At 39.6% G+C, this 19,634-nt stretch overlaps 1 protein-coding gene across 4 annotated transcripts in view; it reads right to left on the bottom strand.

The window, feature by feature from the left end:
• The window catches only part of LOC131684955 (ubiquitin-conjugating enzyme E2-17 kDa), a 46,276-nt gene that overhangs the window by 21,308 nt on the left and 5,334 nt on the right, over window positions 1-19,634 (bottom strand). Inside the window, exon 1 of one of the 4 annotated variants that reach the window (XM_058968278.1) lies at window positions 10,690-10,701. The exons of the other annotated variants lie outside the window; for them this stretch is intronic. The gene's annotated coding sequence lies outside the window, so the exon portion shown is untranslated. Of the gene's footprint in view, window positions 1-10,689; window positions 10,702-19,634 lie in introns of those variants that run through there. 4 annotated transcript variants of the gene reach the window in all.

Here is a 19,634-nt window from a genome sequence, read left to right as displayed (position 1 = left end):
ATAGTTCACAATCTAGCAGAGTCGAAAAACCTTGTTCCAACTCACCATGAAGAATTGATGTTGGTCTTGTGATGTTTCTTAGTTGAAATGAAATGTCGGAGGTATAAAAAGAATAATATCATTGGCGACAATGAGAACTGTCACTTTTAATGTTGGCTCATGATTCTATTGATCAGCATTTTAAGCTTAATTAATGTAAAAGCCTATATCTATTAACTCTCTTAAATCTCTTAACTTAATAACTCTACGTGGAAATACAAGGGGGACGGTACAAGGCTTTCGGCGACTGCATTTACTATGGAACACTTGTTGTAGATGCGATTAGAACTACTGTTTGCGCTGTCATCAGTAACGCGCGTATCCTACAGATCTGTACAAAACTGACTGTACTAATCGCTAACACTATTTCCCTGTAGGGCCACGAGATCCATCCTTGAATGCTTGCTGTGCTCGAGCGAAGAATATTTTTGAATACGCCTTTACTGTCCAGAACAATTGGAAAAGGTTTACTTACAACTTTTTTATCTTTTTATGGGCGACTAGGGCCCAGGGCGGTGGCTAGCGGGTTTCATACATCCTTGACATGACGGACGAAGCTCTGGTACCTTGAACACAGGCAACGCAGATCCAAGGCCATCATTGAAATGATAAGTTCTGCGTTTGAGATGTACTTCCCCCGGTTGCCAGACGAAAGCCTGTAATTATTGCGTGTGACATTGTACGTAAAGTCTAATTATGAGTTCTGTGGTGATGTGTGCGTGGAAGGTGTGAGTTTTAGCATTCCAGGGGTGCATATCTGTCTGTTGGCGTGGATAGTGTGATCGCGAAGGGCTCGAGCGTTAACGTGTTTGTTGCTTGCGCTAGCGTGTGTGTAACTTCACGTGCATAAATTCGATGTTATAATCGTGTGGCCATTCGCATATTCGCATGTATTCTTGAATGATTGCGCACGGAACGTGAGTCTGATGCTTAATTTTTAGTGCTAGATAATAGAAGAGTCAGTTTCCTCATATCACTAGAGTTCCCTGTCATGTCGCCGTTTTGTCTAGTGAGTATGAGCGTCATTGTTTGATTGGTCCAACTGAAGGTATGAGTCTAGACTTCTATAACAGAGGGTAGACTTCCAGATGTGACCGATTCATGATCGTGTGAGTGGTGGGTTTGCTTGAATATGTGTAGATGATTGCAATTGCATGTTGGCGAATTCGAGACAGTTCGTATTTTTTCTCGCGATATTTTTTCCTGCGTCATTTTGTTGCTATTTTAGAAGTTTTCCATAGTAAAAACCAGTTTCATAGGTTCAGTTCATTCTGAAAACTTTTAAGTGCTGATTCGCGAAAAAAGTGAGTGTCTTTCAGGAAGAACTAAAGAACAATTCGCCAGGCGATAAGCTTCAGAAACGGAAGATCCCAGGATGGTGGGGTGAATCCCAGTATGAAACCGTCTAATTTGAAGAATTTCGAACCTCACATTTGTAGTTGGAGCAGTATTGTCTCAAGCGACAATATTGACATTGATCATGAAGATTCGACAATGTTCATCCCTAAGAAGTGGCATCAAAAACCTTTAAGCAAGGACGAATTTCACATTTTGGATACCGGTGAGATCGTTTCTAATAGTTTCTTTGCGTTTTCTTTTTAAATAACACTACTAATTATATTAAATATATGCACAATTATATAATCCCCAGCTCCCTCTTTTTCTACTTTTTATAACTTTTTATAACTCCGTCATTTACGAAAACTGTTTTGGTTCCGAGCGTTTTCCAAAAGTAGATGATAGGACTATTATGAAATAAAAACGCTTGTGAGGACGTGGTCAGGTGTGTGGAGTTGAGCGGATCTACGTCATTGTAGATCGTTGCGAAGTCTGATATGACCATGGATATGCTCAATTCTGCAACTCCATCTACGATTTGTGCAGGTGTTCATGCTATGCTATGCTATGATTGCAATTGCATGTTGGCGTTTGTGTTATCGCGAAGGAAACGAGCGTTTTTACGTTTGGAATGGGAGAGATTGTGAGTGTATATGAGAGTATATGCAATTAATTGTGTTAGTGAGTGTTAATATGAATCTAATTTAGGATATAGTAATAAAAGGGCTCATAATATGCCAAATAAAGAAATAAAGTGCAATGAGATTAACTAGAAGTGCATAAATTGGCCGATATTATTTTTGGTCGTCACATCCTAATTATTTTGCAATGTACCTGCGCGAATCAAGCCACCGAAAAATACATCCTCTTAGCATCCATAGCGTTATCTGAACTTGACTAGTTGATGCAACGATTTTACTGATAGTGGGCGAAGGAGAATTCTTTGCAGAAATGTCATCAATTAACGAATTCAGAGCAACACGCCAGTGAGATCGTTTTATGTTGTTCTTCAATTATATGCTTCACCTTATTGTAAATACGTGCCAGAATCAAAAATATTTTTCATTCTGGAAGTGCGAATTTATTACACATATCTAATTGATACGTGAATGTATACGTGCGGGGCTGATGACGGTCTCAGAATGTACGTGTAGGAACACGCATTCTTGAAATGGGTCGTTGGATGTACAGGAGAACTATCGCCTTTCATTTCCAGGGCTAAACCTGTGTACATCTATGGATAAACCACAACTGATGCAGACAAGTTTCTTCCATAAAGCACTGCTGGTCAGTGGGAGATGGATTGTAAAACACACACACACATCAGTAGTCGAAAAGCAAACTAATAGAACTACAACAAAAACAGGAATTTTATCATGCTATGCTGACCGGTAATGGATGAGTCACGTGCGTCGGTAAACTAATTGTATCTTAATTTACCAATCCAATCTTCCCGAATGAATAGAATCGAATGTACATATTGAACACTGGATTTACCAACTATTCTATCATATGCGCCAGTTCTGCATCCATTCCCTGATCCAGCTGTCACAAATTCTCAGACGAACACACACAGATAGACAAACGACTAGCACATAACCATTGTACACTAGTACTAAAAACTAGCTAATAGGTTTCTACTTCTACATTTCTTTATTTACTTTATTGACCTGTGCACGATGACGATGCTGTCCATTAAATCGACACGCAATGACCCCCACTGCGAGCTGTGCCCACAAACATTCCCATTAAGCTGTTGAACAATTTTTGCAAACACAACCCACAGAAAAGGTCAATCCACAGCGATCCACCAGCCTGCCTCGCCAATGTGCACAAGTTGTTGGCTTACTGTTAGTTTGGGCTGGGGCGGAGTATGAAAAAACGCAAACCATAAAAAAGGCCCATAAGCCCTCTCGGTCCCTCGATGCACCACTATCGAGGCGTAATGCAATAACCATCTTAAAGCAGTTGTCTGTCAGGTGCTGCTTAATGACGTTTGTAATACCGTCAAACCCGTCAACCTAGGAGAGGGTGAGTGATTATATAACCTTCCCAAAAAATGTGCCAAAGTACAAAAAAGTCAATCCTTTTCAAAAAAAAATTTTAGGTTAGCTCCGAAAGGTCCAAACAGATAATAAATCAGCATTGAGTATGGAAAAACTCATTCAAAAACTATTGTCAACATGTCCCATTAGTTTGATGTCAATACAGATTCAAAGTTTCATGTTTAAAATAAGGAATCAACTTCTATGTTTAAGTATGACGAGCAAAAGATTACAGGGTCGTAGGGTCATAGCTCCCAATGACGGGTCGGCGGATCGTTAACAGTTCCTGCTTATATGGAATCAAGAACCGTCGTAGGTGGGCAATGTGGTTAAAGCGTCTCTGGTTAGTCATTATTGACCTACACTGACAAGTCAACGTTATTTTGTACCCATTTTAGCAAGTTTTGCACCATTTTGATATCATGATGGCACCAGTTTATCTGGGAATTTGCTGTGCGGCCGCACACTTCAACCTGTAACTCTGGAACCAAAAGTCCGATCAAGAAAAAAATTCAATATCAGCCGATGGGAAGGTTGTACCTTTTATTTGAGACTTAGTTTGTGCAAATCGAGCCATCTCGGAGAAACAGAGGTGACATTTTTTTCAACATGCGCACATACACACATACATTCATACCCACAGACATTTTGCGATCTCGACGAACTGAGTCGAATGGTATGCCGCTGTTTTTTGTCATAAAATGGATCTTTTATATAGAACGCAAAAACATAATTTGTTCAAAGTATTTGCCCTCGCTAGCTATACATTTTTCCCATCTCTCGGTAATTTTTTTTGATTTTTTTGTTTTTTTGACCTCCGCCTTTTTTTTTACCACTTACCATTTTCGGGTGTCTTTGTACGAATCGAAGTGCTGTTCTCCGAGCGCGTGACCCATCGATGAAAACAGATAATAATCGGAAGGGGTTAGGGTCTGGTGAATTAGCGGGGGAGGTGGCACCTCCCAGTTGAGTGTCTCCAAGTAGTTTTGGATCATTTTTGACTTGTGCGATGGTAGCTTCTTATGTCTTTGATTAAAATCTGGCCTTTCTTACGCAAAACACGGCTCAATTTAATTAGTTATTGGTGGTAGCAGTGAACATTGACAGTTCAGTTTTTTTAGTTTTTACTAATTTCTTTTTAATTTTTTTATTTGATTTTTTTTTCGATAATGCACTGTCACTATACTGCCGTGATCTGCATAACAGTCCCATTTGCTATGGGTTTCCTATGCAGATAAGACAGTTATGCGTATCACGGCAGTATAGGCCTCAATAAACATTTGATGCGATTAGGCAGACGATTTCTTCAAATTAAAGCAAAAAGAGCTTCCCTCATATGCTCTTTTTGTGACACAAACTTAGACCTGATTACGCAAGGGAAAATATAAGTTGTCATATGAAATAACTTATGATGGGCAATGATTAATGTAAACATGTGTCGAACTCACACAAAAAAGACTGTTCTATAGTGGATAAATATGCTCAGTAACGTCATCTATGAGCAAACAGCGGATTTAAAAGCTTATGCACCTGGTATGCCACACGGCCCTCTGGGCTGGGATTCGGTTGCCGATGTTCAGAATGCGTCGTTCAAAGAAATCCCGTTCGAGACTACACCAGATCCCGACACCTAAAAGGTTCCCTTCAGCAACCCCCCCCCCCCCCCTCATTCTCCCTTCCCTAAACACGACAAGCAATGATCAAGAGTGACAATCAAATAGGCCTTATGATTTTGAGTGTTTTTATTAGGGACCATCCATATATCACGTGGCCAGTTCAGGGAACAGTTTATCCACGGCGAGGGAGGTGTGGGTATGGGTGTCTACGTGGATTCTTGATTCTTTTTATGAGTATATAGGTAAAATAAATTTACATGTAAAGTAGAGATGGTCGGCTTTCATTTTTTCGAAACCGACCCAATCCCGAGAGCTTGAAAATTGGAAAGCCCGAACCCGACCCGAGCCCGAAATTATAAAATTTGAGAAACCCGAACACAAAAAAATTAAATTTCGAAAAACCGTACCCGACCCGAATCCGAGAATTTCAAATTTGAAAACCCGGAATCCGACCCGAACCCGATGATAGCGTTTGCGGCTGTCATCCCTACATCACAAAAAACAAATTTGACGATTTGTTGTTCATAGAATTGTGATAAATGTAGTGTAGTATAGTGTTTTAGGTGTACAAATTTTATAAAGTCGTTAACTTGTTCAGAAGAGAGATATTCTTAAAGAAGTCTAAAAATTCAATTTCCATTCAGCCCTTCAGATCATATCCAGCAAATTGGGAAAGTCCGTATGTTTCTGGAATTTGAAACCCATTCTATTACACTATGCGACAAAAAAGTCGGAAAAGTTTACGTGGACATCTTGGTTAGCAGGGTAAAGGTTCAGCAATTGTCCACGCTTGCCCATGTAGGGAAGAAGGCTGTCAAAGATTATCTCTCTACAAGCTTCTAACAAGAGAAATATCTAACTGTCAAAAATTAATTTGTACGGAATTCCTTCTCCGTCGGACAAGACAAATTTTGCAAAATCGAACAAAATGGCGACTGCCTGCCAAGTAAACATCGGTTCTCGTTAGAACAAAATTTTGTACAAGTTTGTCTCAGAGTGTGATGTCGAGTTTTCTAGTATGTATGCCTAATCTATACTGAATAAAATTCATTTTTTTCGTCTCCTAGGTCTGAAGCGGATCAATCGATTATTAATAATAGTAACGAAACACACAGCACCAACTCGCTCCATCTCAATAAAAATATAAGTTGTACCTGTCCCATTAAGAGGTCAATTGTTGATAACAAGAATCATTAGGCATCATTCTCTACTCAGCCCAAACAATGCGTATTTTCCCTGCATATTATGCTCTCCAAGTATCAGCTGCTAGCTTGTTCAAAACAGATTAATAGCTTGTGCAGTAGCTTTGCAATTTAGCATCACTCGAGGGAAGCTTGCCTGTATACCCCGTTGGTTGCTGCTACGAGAATGCCTGGGAATAACAAATCATCCTTCCATGTACAACTCCTCGTAATCGAAAGTTGTTTATTATTTATTATCGGGCCCGAACGTAGCTCAGCAGGAAAGGAAAGCAATGTTAGCCAGACATTTGTTTTTACTAGAGACCGAATATTCTACAATGCACTTTACATGTGTCACGGGAGTAGGGTGCCTGGTCACCAGGAGACTCATAAAGTAGTTAAAAACTACAAGGGGCAGCCATATGGGGTTGCACGAGCTGTAGACGTAGGACTATACTACTTAATGTAAAATATTTATTTTCTTAGTACATTTATAGTAATAATAAATCAAATATATTTCTTACGTATAGTTTAATCACAACCAATCAACATCGAGTATTTCATATTTAACCAAACCTTGGTTATCAGGTCATTTCATTTGTAGTAGGTGATCGAATCCGATTGAACTTATTTAAGAGGATCTGAAGAAGACAGAAACTGTGACCGAACTAATATCTGGAACTAAATCTTTATAGCATAAGATTAGCTTGTAAAAACTTTTCGATTTTGTGTGGTAAAAAACCCGGATCAGCGAAGAAAAATCAAATTTTAGACAATATAATCACATTTCATGTATAGACCAGAATGCTTGGTCTAGTTATATTTTGCCATTATTGTAACTTTCCTAAAGCGAATGCAGTGGTCTTAATCATATATCGAAACTATAAATATACAAGAATCGAAAACAATTTTACATATGGACAAGATGCGTTTTTGCAACGGTTTTTCTAGTGGTAGTGTATTCATTCATAAATAGTGCTGTCTTTTTTACTTGATTAACGCAAATAATCGATTAATTTCTAAAATAAAATAATTAACGGATAATCGATTATTTGCAAAAATCAGACATCACTATTCATAAATAGGCTTTGTAGTATGTACCTATTAGTAGAATCAAAATACTATAGGCTGAGTGGAAATGAATCACGTGATGGGGAAATTGATCGAACGTAAATAATAAACTTTCGTTGTGCAATTTAGTAACAAATTAGATCTACCTACCTACACATTCGCCTCTAACATTAAACCCAAGCGCACAAAGCAAAATGAATGAACGCTGATGATGATGGGTAGAGCGAAAGAGACAACGAATACCACGACACTATGTTAACCGTGTTTGCAAATGGAGCTCGTATGTACAAACGATTTTGTGTTCGAATAATTATACATAAAAGTGTGCTGGAAACGAGCACAGCACAAATAAAGCATAGTATTTGAACGAAAAAGCTCAAGCGCGCGTTGAACAACACTGGGTAGCGTACCTCCACAGCCTGTGTAACGAACTTCAAACTCTGCTACTCTGGCTGTGAAAGCACACAGCGGAGTGATCTGCTTCGCCTGCCGCTCAACAGGCAACTAAGCGTCTTCGACGAAATCCGTCCGCTTAAATAGTCGATGATGACGTCATTCGTAGAAGCGTAGCGCGCTAGATACACAAATCTGTCATGCTGGACTAGGGAAGCGCTATCTTCTGTGTGTAAATGCGCGATATTTTGATTAGGTTGTTCAATATTTAAATTTTTAATGCCATGATATCAAAAATCTTTGAGTTTATCTATTGGAATCTATTCTTAAAAGTATTTCGGGGCGATATGCACAAAAATGAAAATTTATCGTGAGGTGGCAGAATTATATACGTTTAAAAATGGACCACTTCTCGTTACATACCATTTTTGTAGAATTTGCAACGTGCACCCCTATATCGAAAACAAAGACGTAGTCCTACGTCAAAATTCTGCATCTCCTCGGTTGTGCCATTACCATTGTCCATCCAGCTTTTATTCACACATTGTAAACAAAAACTGTCCACGGCTCAGTCAAGCTGGCCCTTGAGCTGTATCAAAGCACCGAATGTAAAAGAAACAGTACACGCCAAGACTAACCACAAGAAGTCACCTTTTGTTATTTACGTGACTTTAAAAGAATCACAATCATACGATTCACAACCTCTACAGCAATAAAAAAAACCTATGTTACCTATAGTAATTGAATATCGTACAATTTTCAAATGTTGGTGAAAGATATAAACCAATAATCATTAGCGTGGTTACTACGTTTGACGTTTTCGTCTTTTTTGACGCCACCGTTTTCAAGGGAAAATAGTTTTGAAACCTTACATGCACTAGAAAAAAATTAGGCATGAAAGGGTTAATTGATTCACGTATAATTCGCTGAACAAAAATTAAAAAGTATTTTTCGACTGTATTGGGTAATGTTTATTTTTTAGCAACGAAATTACCCGAATAGTTGCTGCCCAAAAAGAGTTCCAGCATAATGTTAAGACACCACACATTTTCATGCAGGTTCATTTCCAAAAATAACATTGCTGATGAATCGCCGCATGGAAAATAAGCGATAAGGAACGGCGGGCGAAGTGAGTCGACCATTGCCAACTAGCAATAAAATATGTAAATAAACTAAACATGCTGCAAAATCCTAGTCCTTAAAAACATCGCCATCGGCTTAGCCGCTTTTGCGCGCCAGACGAAATCCACTGACTCAATCAAAATGTCCCTCGATCGATTTGATACTGCGCGTATGGAAAATACAAAAGAGATTATAACTACTAGAGGTCGCATGTCGCTGTTAACACTAATAATGTATCATCTCGCTCTTACATATGCTAGGCCCATTAGTTTGACACATATTACCCTGGGTAAACACATGTGAAAGTAATGGGATACAATATGCTAGAGCGAGATTTCATGTTTGAGTCCGTGAATACACGGAGGAGACAGTAGCGCTTTGCTCCCTCTAGTAGTTATAAGCTCTTTTGGCAATACTGAACCGATATTTATTATAGCAGGTACGTATAGGAAGCTAACGCATCAAATGCTTTTTAAACACTTCAACAGATAAAATTCCTATATTATTGTATTTTAGACATCCCGACGACATTTTTAATTTTTTACTACTCATGTGTTTGCTTTTTTCTAGGCATTTGACAGACACATTATCTAATCTAATGATGAGTCGTTTTCTGAGGAAATAAATAATACATTGGTGGCCGTTCTATGGAACCCAGGGGTGCTTCGTTTGCCCGACATTTACATTATTCATTGCATAGAATATAGAAATGATGTTTGGTTGATTCGTCTTGCAGATGATTGAATGAACACTCACACAGCAAAGCATATTGAATAGTGTTCTTTACTAACAAAGTTCACTAACAACTCACTAGTACTGTTTACATGTACCTACTTAGAAAATTTATGTTTATGAATCAGTTCCCCCGTCATGGTAAATTATAGAATACGAGTCGTGTCGTATGAGACCTTAACAACCAGTAAACTTAATTTATCTGAGGTTAAGAAAAGTCTTAATAGTTAGCATAATTGGTAAAAAAGCAAACAAACTTTATCAAAAAATTCGAGTTTGATGTATTCCCCTCAATCTGCTCAAATTTTCACAAAAAAAGCTTGCGTTATTGCTATTTTGAAGAGTTTTAATCAATATTTAATTTAGGTATGCTAGGCGGCGAGATTGCATTTGTTTACTTGTAGAATTCCTACTAGTCGATGATGACCATTTCCTGTACATAGAATAATATTAACATAAACGAGACAGACAAAATTGACGACTAAACTGTATACAGAATAAAAAAAATTATCTGCACTGCCGTTCAACGCACGGCGTTATGTCGCATTTGCTCTTTTCATGGGACAATCCTAGAACGGACGTACTGCATTTATATAAATGAATTTATTTCGATGTTAATTTTATGGACTCGAAAGCTAATTGTTGGCGGCAATGTATACGTTCTACTATTTTTCTGTCGTAGTGTTTCGGGCAGCAAAGCGCAGCAGTCACCTATAAACAACCGTATTTTCGCCTCCCGCTTGGTGAATGTTTCCAATCTAGCTGAATAGTATATAAGGAGCTTACCAATTGTATTCCTTACTTGTGCAATGCCGATGCAACAGAAGACGGGCCAAATAGTCCGCTGCTGTCCACCACTTCAGCTAGGTTGAAAACCTTCACATCCAGTCAGTGGGTCAAACATACGCTCAGTCAGTTAACTAATCACTAGCCTTACTATAAGGATTTATTCTTATTTTCGTGTGTCCAAAGTTGTCCACAAAAATGAATTTAGATAAAAAAAAATTGATCAAAGAATCATGTCAAAGTGTCCATGTTCGGTTTACTGTTTTTTGATTGTCCTCTTCTTTCTTCGTTCATTTGAATGGTGTGTTATTTGTCGATTCGAAAATCTTAGTCGGTTTGTTTAAACGACACTAGATAATTCCTTACGGAGAGTAGAATCTGGAAGAAATAATGAGAAACGATAATTTAAACTGGTAATATGTTTCATTAATAGCGTTCAGTCAGTCCTCCCTATTTCGTAGCATAAACATTCACCGATATAGGGAGGGGGACGCGATACAGAAAGAAAACAAGCTGTAATGAAGGTGATGCGATGTTGCTTAACAGTTTTTGCAGAAACCTCCAAATGATTAAAAACAAAACACACAGGCCAAAGATAACATAAGTTGTGCAGTTGTACAACTGGAACGAAGGAAAAAAAACTGTAAAACTGTTGGAATGAGGTGTGCGCAGCTACATATATAGTTTACCACAAACAAGACGGTCTGAAAGGTTTATTATAAAACTTTTTTAAAAAAAGAACATTCTTGATTTGATGATCCTATTGTTATAAGTCTTCGGACTTAACGTTTCCATTGACATAATGGGGACTACAATACACATGTGCATATCTTGTATTAAACCCGTTCGTGTACGTTTTGAACCATATTTGAATAATTATCCGACAATGGGAATCTAAAAATTCTTCATAATCGCAGAATGTTCCTAGAAAGGTCGAGTAAAGAGCCTATGTTGGCCCTATTAGGGAGTGTGCCACACTTTTTCATTAATTAGGCTCACAATCTATGGATCGAAGCGTTAGCTTCCGCCTGAACTGATAAATTCCTAGCATAATATCAATCGAATATTTAATGCTAACAGCCTTTATCAATGTCAGATGTGTTTAACCTTTTTCATATTTTAAAGCAGTTCCAATTATTAGCATTGTGATAATTAAACGCAAAGCTGATCAGAATCACGGTCGACCATGAGTAATCAATAAATCTGACTTTGACAAGTTGAAACCAGATTAATCGTAGTTTTGTTGGCAGGAGAATAGTTGGGGTAATTTGAAAACAAAATAGTAAAGAGCACGGATACTGTAAAATACTACTACTATTGACAATGCGTTGAGAAGCATTCCAGGGAAAGAAATTAAGCTTAAATATCGTAGTTAAGTAGTTTCCATCTGTTGGACTTTTTGGAAGGTTATTGCAGTACATATTTATACATATCGGCTGAGTAGAGATTTTCTCGAAAGAAGGTTGAATTGACACAAATATCGCTGAGTTGTTATCGCATTGCCTTAAGCTTTTTGAAGATGGAACACAAATTGATATTGTCTATACTAACCACAAGGCTGACTGGGTAGATAATCAACTGCTACTAACAAAGATCAACGACTATGTTATTCCTAACATTTCACTGGTAGGCTAGAAACCTTCATAATCTACAGACTATTCAATGCCAAGCTTGTATCATACTGATACAGTCTTACCAAAGGTTCACAAGAAAGCATCCTGTTTCCAATATACCTTAACAATGCATGTTTATTTGTTGTATCTACACCAACAGACCAGTTGAACCCAATGGGGGTAGCTTAAACTAGTTTAAGGATTTAAGGATAGACAATATTTTAGCCTTTATCGAATTCCTAGTGGAAATCGAATACCGTCACTAAACTGTTAAAAATAAGCTAAAGTCCGGTAACAGCGCTCTGACGACCGTAGTTGGTTCTCCTTAACGATAATCACAGGAGCGCGTAGCGCTCAAATGCGGGCTTGAAGATCCAGGCGTCCGGATTGTGGAGCAATCTACCCTGGCGCACAATAAGTTCGAGACGAACAGGACTCGAGAGCAATTTTTCCGGATGCCTAGAATATCGAGCTGTATTAACTGACAACGGGTTTTCGTAGCTCGGAAACTGAAACCTGTTTCGTTAACCGGCGTTGGATATCCTCAAAGCCGTTCTGGTAGTACGGGTTCCATACAATAGAACAATATTCTAGCGTGGAGCGAACCCATTCGATATAGACCGATTTTAACCAGTATTATACTGGTTAAAATCGGTCTATATCGAATGGGTTCGCTCCCTTAAATTTTCGCTATTCGCAAGATGAACACAAGCTGTATTCCACGCTTCATGAAGTATGTGGTGTGAACGTTAGTGCCGAAACCATGATGAGTCCGAGATCCTTTACGTGAGTATCTAGAAATGCTCGAGTCGAACAAATGGTAGTTCAACTGAATCGGACGGCGTTTCCGCGTGAGCGAACTCGAATCTCAAACGATTCTGTTTAAATCACACCACGTACGAAAGCTGTCCAGGTCACCCTGAAAAATTTCGGCTAAAGAAAGGCGGCGCCCTTGTAATTTGATATTGAAGTCATTAAAATAGAAGAAAAACATTACTAAGCCGAGGTGGCTTCCTTGTGTGAACGAAAACAGGTTAGTGGTTGTCGATCGTTTACGCATAAAACCGTGTTGGTCGTCTGCAATGTAGTGCTTGCAAGGAAAGAAAATAGGATCTAAAACAAGCAACTCTAATACTTTCGATACGGCACTCCCCGATGGTTATCGATTTGTTTTCCCTTTTTGTGAGCTGGAAACTCGTGGGCCATTGTCCAGATGAAAGGAAATATGCCAGTAGCGAGAGATAGCTTGAAAATTCGTCGAAAGTGGTTCAAGACGTCCGCAAATGCTCTTTTAGACGAAAATCGAGGACACGCCACGTAGGTTCGAGAAACTAGATAGTTTCGGCTTGGAGTTTGCTGGAAAAATGGCAGAATTATCGAAACAAGTTCGGTTTATGGATATGTTCTACAGTAGGGGTGAGATTGGTGACACTTGTTGTGATGTACAAAGGTGGTTTAAAAATGAAAAAAAGCGCGAACTCAGGCACATTTACATTAATTTTCCATCGTAATCTTTTTGGCAAAGTTTGTTTGTTTAAAGACCTTTTATTCCACCCAATTTTCTAAAAACATCCATAAAAATTGAGAAACGGCGTCTTTCACATCTTCATTTGATAAACATTTATCTCCACTGGAGTGAGATTTAAATTTGGTGAACAGAAACATTTCACACTGTGCCAGAACAGGTGAATATGGTGGGTCGTCGATGATTTTATGCCGCAGTTCAATTTGGCCGTTGATATTACACAATGTCAGAGTTGAACAGTATTTTCATCTTCATCAAACTAGAACAGAATCTTAATGGATCTTCGCGTTTCTCCCCCTCTTCTCTCCTCCAGATACTCGACCATGACGATTGCTTCGCTATCCGTTGCATATTACGTCTACGGCGCATCTCCGTTACTACCTCTCTTCATAATTGTTCCTGTCCTGAGGACGGAGATGGCAGCGGGGGCTTCCAGCCTGCTATCCCAGGCGAGTATAATCACAGTTTTGAACCTGCTGCTCCTGATTATTTCTCGCATTCCAGTCGTGCTGCTTCTAACAACCTCCGCATATATTATCAGAATATGCGCGGATTAAAGAGCAAGATCGACCCATTCTTCTTGGCTGTTTCGGAGGCTGAGTACGACATAATTGTTCTAACGGAAAGGTGGCTGAATGAGCTAATCTATGCTGCACAACTTTTAGGACATCAGTACGCCGTATTCAGAACAGGTGGCAGTATCACCGAAATTAAACTCCTACATTGATCCCGCAACCATCTCTAATACCCTTGAACAGCTGAGGGTTATTGTTGATTTACCGCAAAATACACTCAGCATCGGCGTTATATACCTGCCACCAGACCGAAGATTCGACGCGGTGAGTATTAATGATCACTTAGAATCGTTAGATTCAGTGTCTTCTCAATTTGGTATCCATACCCCCGCTATTCTATTTGGCGACTATAACCAGTCAAACCTGCAATGGCGTTTTCCTGAGAGAGAGACTTACCGTTCATTGACCTACTGCTCTCGCATATGCCCGCCGGCAGCTGCGCTCTTATCGACGGGTTCAACGTACAGGCATTCAGCCAGATTAACACCTTATTGAATCGGAACGATTCTTGCAAATGATACTGCCTTACCAGTCACTACCGTGTCCTCGCCCATCGAACCTTCTATTGATCTCGATGCTGATCACCCTGCTCTTTCTGTTACCTTTAGTATGCGCACTCGAATCGTCTATGAAGAGCCTATTGCTACGAATTCTTTGGACTTTCGCCGAGCCAATTACGCCGCATTGAATGCTATGTTATCTATCATCAATTGGCACTTCATTAAATCGTACACCTGCATTGATGAGACAGTAGAGTATTTCAGCGCCATTGTGGAGAATGCTGTCTTACGTGTTGTTCCAGGTAACAGCCCCCGCAAAAACCTCCCTCGCTGCCCTTCGAAAATATTGCAGTTCTCGTTCGCCATATTCCAAGCAACAGTTGAACATCACAAGCAACCGATATCGTCACTACAACCACTATCTCTACAATCGACATGTGAAGCGCACAGAAGATAATCTTCGTCATAACCCCAAGCTTTTTCGGTCGTTTGTCAACTCAAAGCGAAAGGAAACTGGCCTGCCACGCTTTATGTTTTTGGAAAATGCGACAGCCTGCAACGAAAGCGAGAAGTGCAATTTGTTCGCAGAACATTTTAAGCAGGTATTCCACGATAGTTCCGCCAGTTCGATGCCGATAGAAGAAGCTACGCGTGAAATGCCACGTGACATGTTCGACTACAGTATTCCGCATATAACTGAAAGCATAGTAGCGACTGCCTTGCAAAAATTGAAGTTATCCTATGCGGCTGGTCCTGATGATATACCGTCATCCGTGCCAAAGCGATATGCAGTCGCTCTCTGTAATCCGTTGGCTAGGCTGTTTAATCTCTGGGTTCAGCAATGTGAGTTCTCCGCACGCTGGAAATTCTACCATCTATTTCCAGTTCTATAAAAAGGTGACAAACGAAATGTCTCTAATTATCATGGAGTTACTTCTTTGTGTGCCTGCTCAAAGTTATTCGAAATAATCGCTAATGGCACTCTGTTCGCTAGCTGTAAAAGTTATATTGACAGCGAATAACATGTCCTTTACCCAAAGCGCTCGATAGCCACCAACCTTATGCAGTTTATCTCCAACTGTTTACGGACCATGGATGCTGTGTGGCAAATAGGTACGGCGTATATGGATCTCAAAGCAGCATTCGATCGAGTGAATCATTAAAATTCATCTTTAAAATTGCTAGAGAGTTTTGTGATCCGTTTTGTTTAAAACCATTGTACTGCTCGCTTGCCCTTACCATGCAAACTGGATCGCCAGGATTGAAGGCGTTCAACGGAAATTCGTAAAGTACGCTTTGCGGTTTCTGCCGTGGCGAGGCCGAATTAATTTGCCGCCATACGATGAACGCTGTCGTCTGTTAAACATTGAACCGCTGGGGGTAACACGGATCACCTCACAGGGATTATTCGCTGCAAAGCTACTCACAGGCGGTATTGACAGCTCTGCTCTGCTTACTCAGCTGAGTTTGTACGCTCCTGAGAGACAACTTCGTCGTCGTAACGTAAGTCACGAAATACACAGTACGGACAGCACGGCCCGCTTCGATTCGTTCGCTCGCGATTCAACGAATTCGCTGATTTCTTCGATTTTAATGTGTCGACCAATGTGTTTCGTCAACGAGTATTTGAACATTTGTGTTGTTCGTGATGTTTAAGTTTTTAAATAGCTTTAATTTTTAGTTTTAAGTTTTCATTAAAACAATCTATGTCAGATGAAATTATACCAAAACAAATTATTATGGTTATCTTTGGAGCAGGATCTCCCTTCTTAATCCACTGCAGTGACTGTCGTTTCGTTTTTGGTGTATAGTAATGGATCCACTTTTCAACATCAGTTACAAATCGCCTCAGAAATGATTAAGGTTAAGGTTCAGACCTAGAAGTAGAATTCGTTATACCTGATACATGGAGAAATTTCTTCTCTTCCATCCTATTTGACTATAAAACTCAAAACTCACGGAACTACTATTAAACAAACTACGTTATGCACCCATGTGGGGAAAAGTCCTGCGTGAAAAAACTGTAATCAGACAGCTCACCATGGACAACTTGTGCAGAAGATGCAGAAGTGCATCTTATTCCATCTACGACAAACCAACACAAAAAAGGTATCTCAGACCATAATGACAAACGTAAAGGTAACATCCAGAAACCCAAAATCAACTGAAAGCAACATAAGCCAGGAAGTTAACCCTCTGCTGTTCAGCCCAGCCTTTTGGCGGGTTACAGGAAAGTGGCTATAGAATATTCCAATTGTATGTCGTCCCCACTATGAAAACCTATTCATAACATTCCTATTAATCATACAACTACATTGTTTGCATTTTGAAATCGCTATATTGAATACATTCAACGTTGAAAGTTGAAAATTTGGGGAAACGAGAAAAATAATATTTTGTGTATGGCAGTGGAACTTAGTTAAAACATGTTTATACTTACTTTTTAAAATTTTTGGAGAAAATATTTTTTTTAAGTTGCTAGCTTGTAGTACTCCTCTGTAGCTGTGAACTTATATTGTGGTCGATCCGAAAATAAAAGTTGCTGGCATTAAAATTTTGACTCGTAAAATAGCCATGTTGGACATTTTGAGGGTTAAATAAAAAATCCGTAGCTTTCGTGAGCTGGTAATATATTTTTCGACTTTCTCATTACAAAAGCAATCTATAATAGCTTTTTAAGCAAAACAAAAATTTGGGCATCAGAGGATAAATACAGTGAAGACCCCGTTTTTATCAGCCCCTATTTCAGGCTGATAAAAACGAAACATAGTACTATCCTATTGTTACTAAATAAAACATTGTTAATGCCTAATGTGGCTACACCACATCGCTTTTTGCCATGCTGTCCGACTTCGCTGCCGCTCAGTTGGACTTAAACTAAGGATAGGGCCTATGTTTGAGTATACCGGGGGCAAACGAGTGGATTACAGGTTTGATTGCACCCTTCGATAGCAAGATCAAAACCACCTCGTCCGTGGGATTCTCAGCGGCTTTGCGCCGCTTCGAATCCTTGGACTCGACTATACGGCAAAGCCGCATCACACTACCTTCACCCTTAACGTCACTTTCTCATGAGCAATGTCATTGTTAGTAACTTATTTTCCCAGTTTAAACTACTTTAAAGCTTTCCCACCGATTTTTTTTTCATTGCTTGTTGTAAAATAGACCATTTAGAGCCATTTCCTAAAGAAATTAATCCTCCTTTCGAAAAAACCGCGATTCGGAACATTTACTAAAAATTCCTCTTAACGTTAAAAAAAATATTTCAACGTTGCAACCTCCAAGTTTTAAGATATTCAAAATTGGTGCCTCCAAACTAACACATTTGTGCCTATTAAGTAAACGAATTGAATTGAAAAAAATAAACTAAAAGAAAGTGTAGCTCAAAATTAAAAATTGAGCAGAATTTGTCATTAAGAATTTCGTTCCAATTTATACCTATCCAGCAGCGTACTAACGATGCTATCGAAGCCTGAGTTTTTAAAATCGTAGACGATAGAGCTTGCTGCAAAGTTTACTTCAAGGTTACCATCGAGCACAATATGTGGTGGGAGATGATGATGCTGATCTAAAGGAGACGGAGCAGTGAAACAATAGCGAGCGTAATTCCGGGCACTTTCAAAGCGAAGGGTCCAATGTACATCCATTCTCGTTGATGACACATTTCATTGACAGCAATGCTTGCTCGGAACTCGCCTATCGGTTATTGTTGGTGTTGCGGGCTTTTGGACCACAGCGATCAGCGATAAGCACACCATCACCCAATAGCTTATGACTGTTGAGGGCGTTGCGATGACAGTGGTAAACATAACATGCTGAACAAAATACCTGGCGAGACAGAGTACGGTTGTCGAGCAAAATCTCAGTCAAGGCGATGACATCATAACAGAAGCCCGTATTCGTGGGATAGTAGCTGTCAGCTGATGAATTAAAGCCATCGACGTTCTGGTTGTAAACCTCAATGCTTTTGAAAGAAGAATCAGGTTCGGCTTGGAGTGGCGTCGACTGTAGTGACAGCCGAGAATAATGTTGTTACGAACAGGATAGGAACGGCAGCTGATCGCTGACTTGACTGTGGTGTAAAATTCGAGGCATTCCTTATCAGCTGCGCCCAGGGGGGTGTTACATCTGTCATTCGCTTTGGAGATATGCAGACTTTGACAGTAGTCAACATATGTGGGCTTCGCCGCTTCTAGGTCCATGTCGCCCGTGCAATAGCATTGGATTGTTTTGTTTGTAACAAAGGCAGATGTTGGTTAGGACAAAATGGCTGCCTAGCAGGAGCCTGGCTGTGCCACCGGTATACGACGATCGTTGGTATGTCGGAACAAAAGGAAAATCACTGAAAGCGGGAAATAAATTAGCGCTTGAAGTGTTCGATACAGATACACTCAGGTTTTTTAAGCGGTATTTTTTATGTGGTTTTCATCTACGCGGATTTTGAAATTTACGCGGTATCCGTTAACGAGGTTTCCATTAACGCGGATTCTTCAAATTAACACGGTCTTCATTTACGCGGATTTTGAAATTTACGCGCAAGACCGAACTGTACACAACACATATCGATCGGGAGCATAAAAGTTTACTTTCTGGAGTAGATCAGGACAATCGATGTTTCCAGTGATAACGTCGAATACTAAAAGCCTCTGTAGTAAAACCCATCGCTGTTCAAGAGTCTGCATATTCTACAGCTTGTATCGGTCGGAGTATGGAGTCAAACGTACTGGATCGAGCCATTGCAGATTTCTAAGAGCAAATCGCAAGAAACGTTTTTGCACTCGCTCGATTCGCTCACGTTGAGTTGCGTTGTGTGGCGCCCAAACTTGGACAGCGTATTCCAGGGTACTGCGCATCAGAGAGCAGTAAATCGTGCATACGGATCACTGAAATCTGAAGCGTTTCTTCGTAAAAAACCGAGAGTCGCAAGAGATTTTGCAGCTATTGTGGAAATATGGCCGCTGAATTTCAGTTTGTAGTCAAATAAAACGCCTAGGTCTTTAATTGACAACACTCTTTCTAGGTTGTACTAAAGCTAATCATTTTGCACTTCTTTGTGTTTGAATTCATTCCGTTGAGTTTACACCAATCTTCAACTAGG

Source organism: Topomyia yanbarensis, chromosome 1 (assembly GCF_030247195.1).
Source record: "Topomyia yanbarensis strain Yona2022 chromosome 1, ASM3024719v1, whole genome shotgun sequence".
NCBI classification, from domain to species: domain Eukaryota; kingdom Metazoa; phylum Arthropoda; class Insecta; order Diptera; family Culicidae; genus Topomyia; species Topomyia yanbarensis.
Note: the sequence above shows the minus strand (reverse complement) of the source record. Positions and strands in the feature narration are given on the sequence as shown.